The sequence below is a fragment of the Nannobrachium achirus genome (genome assembly GCF_963921795.1).
Source record: "Nannobrachium achirus genome assembly, chromosome: 5".
In the NCBI taxonomy this organism is placed as follows: domain Eukaryota; kingdom Metazoa; phylum Chordata; class Actinopteri; order Myctophiformes; family Myctophidae; genus Nannobrachium; species Nannobrachium achirus.
In genome coordinates this window covers 7,037,447-7,043,571 of record NC_137814.1, presented here as the reverse complement: position 1 = coordinate 7,043,571, position 6,125 = coordinate 7,037,447, and the positions used below count along the sequence as shown (strand labels likewise).

The 6,125-nt window shown below is 44.5% G+C and overlaps 1 long non-coding RNA gene across 1 annotated transcript; it reads left to right on the top strand.

Moving 5' to 3' along the window:
- Nucleotides 1–269: 269 nt before the first annotated feature.
- On the top strand, nt 270–3,111 carry LOC308284768. The gene is made up of 3 exons (XR_013962043.1): nt 270–430; nt 2,036–2,144; nt 2,948–3,111. It is a non-coding gene; the product is annotated as an uncharacterized lncRNA (long non-coding RNA).
- Nucleotides 3,112–6,125: the final 3,014 nt, after the last annotated feature.

The following is a 6,125-nucleotide window of genomic DNA, read 5'->3' as shown; positions in this document are numbered from 1 at the left end:
TTTTCAAAAATAGCAGATCTACAAGCTTGCAGCGTGGCACTCGGTGCCGCGCTGTGAGCTTGTATATTTGCTATTTTTCAATAGTTAAAGCATAAAATAGTAATACAGTATAATGTGTACCCGTTCTAAATTGGTAACTCTCTCTCTCTCTCTCTCTCTCTCTCTCTCTCTCTCTCTCTCTCTCTCTCTCTCTCTCTCTCTCTCTCAGATGTCTCCAGTATGACGGTGCAGCACATGGTGGTTGAACCTCAGAAGCGTGGCCGTGGCCGTCCCAGGAAGAACCCTGTCAGTCTGCCCTCCCCTGCGGTACAGTGTGTGGAGATCCAACCTAAGAAGCGTAAACGTGGCCCGGAGGAAGAGGAGGAGAGAGGAGGAAGGGGTGAAGAAAGAGAAGAAGAAGAGGATGAAGACCGGACAACATGGCATCCAGGTGACAATGAAACACTTTACTTTTGAATTTGAGCAACCGTATTAACCCATTAAAACCGGGAAAGCACATGTGTTGTTTTAGATTTTAGCTATACAAAATATAGCAGACAAGCTTGTACATCGGCCTTGCGGAGAAGACCGCAGACCATTTAGGTGAAGTATTCCCCTGGTCTAGGCCAGTGATATTTTATTTGTATTTTATTTTTCTCAAGGCACACCAGCGTGCAAGTCAAAATCTCAAGGCACGCCTGTATTCATATCCATGCGATTGCGATATAGCCTCTATTTCACATGTTGTGATTCAAAGTGGCTTCATGGTATTGTGGTCAGACGGAGCTGAATCCAGCTACAAGTGTATTCCTGCCCTATACCTTATAAGGGCATGGACCGCCCTGTTCAACTTGGCCTTGTATTTTGGATCATTGTCATGTTGTAATGTCCAAGTTTGTCTCGTGTGCAGTATTTTCTGATTAACATTCGCTTGCCATTATTATTGGCTATATTGCACAAACATAGTGCTTATCGTTGTGACCATCAAGTTCAACTTGGCTGGCTTTGACTCATGAGACTAAAATTCACTTTACCTGCTGGGTTAATGGAGCCGGACCATCACCAGACTGGGGAAACGCATACAGCCAGCACACCTCTCTACTGGGGCAAAGCAGCCGCAGACACCGCTAAACCGCCCTTAAAGGGCCATTTATAGTTACGTATGCTTGATTTTGTGTACGTTTTGGGTGAGAGAGTGCGCACGGTAAATCCGTCGACATGCACATTTCCTCGACGTGATGTACGTGCCGACCCGCTCTCCGCTCCAATTCTGCTGCCGTTGGGGCCGCGCGCCACATTGCGCCTCGCAGCACATAACAGAATAGTTAACAAAAGCGAAGCATTAAGCCAAAATATGTAGAACCACAGAATTGCTTGACCCAACGTGATGTTTGGTAATAAGTGGTAACAGTCTGGACTGATTCTGCTGTCTGTCGGCAACGTTGCATCGCGGATTTGTGGTACAGATTTAACCACATTATGGATCCGGACCCGGAGTAATTATAAGAAAACACACCCGCTCATATAATTCCCAAGTATATGATGAGCCGCTGAGCTAATTAATCAGCTCTTCTTGTGTGCCTTGTATTGCTGTTGGAGTAGAGGAAGTGTGTGACTGTGTGAGAGAGTGTGTTTGTGTGTGTGCGCGTGGCGTGTTTGCGCGCGCATGTGTGTGTGAGGACTGAGGAGTCAACAGTCAAGGCATCCTCTTCACGTGGTTGCGACGTTCCTTTTTTCCCGTTTCTTGATAAAATATATTTCTCATTGGGGCACATAGTTTGAGAACCGCTGTCATAGAGCAGAGGAAAAGTGATTTTCCTCACTACTGCGCCTACGCCTATGACAACGGTGGCCGCGGACAGATCTTGTACGTTCAGTCCGTCCAGTTGGGAGCTGTACGTAAGGGTCCGTGTACGGACCTAAATCATCCGGACGATAAAACAGATGAAACGGTCCAAATCTCTCTCACCCTCCGTTTCTTGTGTATTCCTGCGGTCCTTATGTACTACTACACTATGCATGGTACTTAACCCAGACCCATCCCTCCAACTTGCAGCAGGCCAACCACTCCACGGCAGCAATGCAGGCAGCCCATCACCCTTTTGGCACAGCACAGTGAGCCCACCACACAGTGGAAGAAACACCGCCTGTTCATCACCCTATGGGTAGGCTTGTCACAATTTCTACATAATCACTTGATCACAATTATTCAAGATAATTAAAAGAAATACATGAGATAATAATTATACAATTATTTGAGTATTAGGCAGAATCATACTCTTTTGAATTAATCCATTCAGAACGGGTACACATTAATGTGTATTATTGTTTTATGCTTTAACTATTGAAAAATGGCAGATATACAAGCTCACAGCGTGGCACTCAAGTGCTGCGCTGTAAGCTTGTAGATCTGCTATTTTTGAAAAATCGTGAAAATTCGAATTTTTACCCTATTATATACCTGTAAGTGTCTTTTGAAAAAACCCTATGTTTCTATGTCAGCAATCTGGCTAGCCATGGTCAAAGAAAAGGTCCTTTTCACTGAACTGGAGCTCAGTTAGTCTGTTCTTGAGAGACTACGTCAGTGGTTCTCAAACCTTTTCATGTGAAGGACCCCCAAAATTATATGTATTTGGCCACGGATCCCCATCTCAAAATATTTAGTTCCAGGGACCACCCAGAAGCAAAATTTGAGTTACAAACGTTCGCTTTGAAAATACATATTTCCAAAGATTTGCACACATTTTCACGACTTTTTTCAAAAATAGCAGATCTACAAGCTCACAGCTGTGAGCTTGTATATCTGCTATCTTTCAATAGTTGAAGCAGTCAACAATCGTAGGCCTAAATGGGTTAAATATGACCTGTTGTTGGTACCAGTCATTGTCAAAGTAATTGCATTGTAGGTTATCCATGGGCAAGAAAGGCAAACGGTAATTCATGTTCAATGTCAAACATTTCATCACAGCAACAGCCTCGCCTATGGCGACAACACCACCGGTGCGTCACCCTATGGAGTCCATCCACCCGACGACAGAAAGGCAGCCACCTCGCCATGCTCCTGGAGGGAATCGGGCAGCTCATCATCAGAGGAGCCACGCACCGCATGGAAACCATGCGACAGATGCAAGGGGGAGGTTGAGAAAATGATACGTGAGAAGAGAAGACTCGATGAAGTCATCTCGAGAATAGGCAAGTAATTCATATCTGCTGCGTGGTTCTATTACCTTGTGATAGGGCCTTGAACACATAATGATGAATCATAGATAATTTTCAGTATTTTCAGCCCAACCCAGCTGATTCACTCCTACAAGGAGTGCGTGAGCAATTAGAGGTTAAAGGTGGTTGCACACTGCCGCGTTTTTCGTTGCGAAATGCGTTTTTCAGGGCAAGGAGAGAGAGAGAGATAGAGAGAGCAAGGGACCGAGTGGTGCGCGAAACGGGCGGCAGTGTGCAAATGTGACTGACATAACGTGAGGTTGATTTTTTTATTTGCGTGCTCCGAAATTCACTCCGATATTCGGCCCGAAAAACGCAGCAGTGTGCAACCAGCTTAAGAGTCTTTCTCAGGGACACACATCGACATTGCTACCCTGGCCTGGAATCGAACCAGGGACAACCAGGGGCTCTGATTCGAGGCGGGCTCCCTAACCATTCAAGCTATGCTGCCCCCTAAAATGTACCGTTTGTGCCATTTCCCCCTCTCAGACCCAGGCCAGCTCAGAGAGATTCAGAATCTCATTCACTTCATTGGAGAGAGACATCTCGCCAATGCTCGCAGGATGCTCGCAGGGTGCCAGGACACCACCCGCGAGCAGGACACCACCCGCGAGCAGGACACCACCCGCGAGCAGGACACCACCCGCGAGCATGACGCCACCAGTCCGTCTGCAACATCAGGTAGGGGTTTGCGAGATAATTATCGTTGGCACAATACGATATGCCTTTTCAGAAATAGTATGCCAGAGTAATGTGGCGCCAATGTTTTTTTCTTTTCTTTTTTTTTTTTTCTTTTCTGTGTTCCCCCATTGAAAGTCAATAGGGTTTTTGGGCGTTGTTTTTTGCGAATTACGTCGCCATGGTAAGGCATATCACCAAGAAAATTTATAGCACACCATTCCCGGCTGAGCCACACGTTTAACATTTTATAAATATGTCCATGCGCAATCTCTTCATTTAAGTTCCACAATTAAAATGTTTTATGTCCATGTGGAATTTGGGGGACACTCACTCCATCCCGGTTTCCTTTTCATGTAGGCATCCTTTTTAACACTTATGTTGCTATCAATTAAATCTCTTTGAAGGTCCCAAGTTGCCATGGTCTCCATAGACTTCCATGTAATTCATAGTGCACGGATCATGCACGCCCATGCCTAGATCATATGCACCACGTGTGTGCACACTGTTCACAGCTTTCAAACAAAGAAATCTGCTTGGAAATCCGTTCTGGCATGAGATAGCAGCCATTATGTTTTCTTCAAATGTAAACAAACATCGCTGCCATGTTTGAAAGATGGTGTTGGTATGGGGTTTAAACATGCAATTTCGCGATCGCGATCATGCCTAATACATTTTTTGAGGTCCAAAGATGCTTTTTCTTTCATCAAAAACGGCCCAAACTCGGGAAACTCTGGGTTGGCACAGATAGGGTATGTTTATGTTTATTTTGGTACCTAAACAAACTCGGGAAACTCTGGGTTGGCACAGGTAGGGTTCCTATACAAACTCGGGAAACTCAGGGTTGGCAATAGGGCTGTCACAATTATTACATAATCGTCTAATCGTGATTATTTGACATTATCGCAATTATTTTGTCATAATCGTCATAATCATGAATGTTGAAAAATGTCAGAAATAGCAGATCTACAAGCTCACGCGTCGCATCGCTATTTCCACTATCAATGTTATTTTTTAAGTAGTAAGTTGTCAAATATGTCAGTAATTTCTTTGTGTATTTAGGTTTTGTGTCATATCTGCCATGTGCAACTTCAAAGTCTAATAGCCAAACAGAAATGTAATTGTCAATGACAAAAACACAATTAAATCGTTAATCGCCAATTATTTGAGTGACAATTAATCGTCATGTAAAATGTCAATCGTAACAGCCCTAGTTAGCAACCAAAGTGTTAGACAGACACTAAACTCTCTCTATCTCTCTCTCTCTCTCTCTCTCTCTCTCTCTCTCAGATGTCTCCAGTATGACGGTGCAGCACATGGTGGTTGAACCTCAGAAGCGTGGCCGTGGCCGTCCCAGAAAGAACCCCGTCAGTCTGCCCTCCCCTGCGGTGCAGTGTGTGGAGATCCAACCTAAGAAGAGAAAACGTGGCCGACCCAGTGAATGTGTCGCCTCTGTGACCTACACTCTGCCAGAGGACCCGGAGGAAGAGGAGGAGAGAGGAGGAAGGGGCGAAGAAAGAGAAGAAGAGATGGGAGAAGAGGATGAAGGAGAGATGGGAGAAGAGGATGAAGGAGAGATGGGAGAAGAGGATGAAGGAGAGATGGGAGAAGAGGATGAAGACCAGACAGGAAGACAGGATGATAGCGATCCAACGTGGCATCCAGGTGATAATGAAACACTTTACTTTTGAATTTGAGCAACTGTATATTAACCCATTAAAACCTGAGTAAGCATGTGGTATTTTTGACATTCCAAGTGTGTAGGAACCCTGCTTCTGGGAACTCAGATTAGGTAAAAAAGGGGAGGAGATAATGTTATGATGTCTTCGCATTTTGATGATTTTATGATGTCTTCGCATTTCAATTGGGCTTATCGTATGGATCGCGATACCGTCTCAAAAGGCTCTGGATACAGCGACTGCACATTCTATGTGTCGCAGCTCTATATCTTAATTCATACTTCTATAGCAGGGGTGGGCAACTTTGATGATGGCGAGGGTCACTATATTTCCACCTTCACTCCAGAGGGCCACAATGCATATTGCTACGTCCTACTTTGTCATTCTAGTATCTCATACGAAAGAAGCAAAAATAGCAGATCTACAAGCTCAAAACGCATCGTGCTGCGATGCGTTTTGAGCTTGTAGAACGGCTATTTTTGCTTCTTTTGAATGGGAATCCTGAATTATTTTTTGTTATTTTTTAATTGGAATTGTAACAGCTGTAATCAATAATATATCAGTATTACC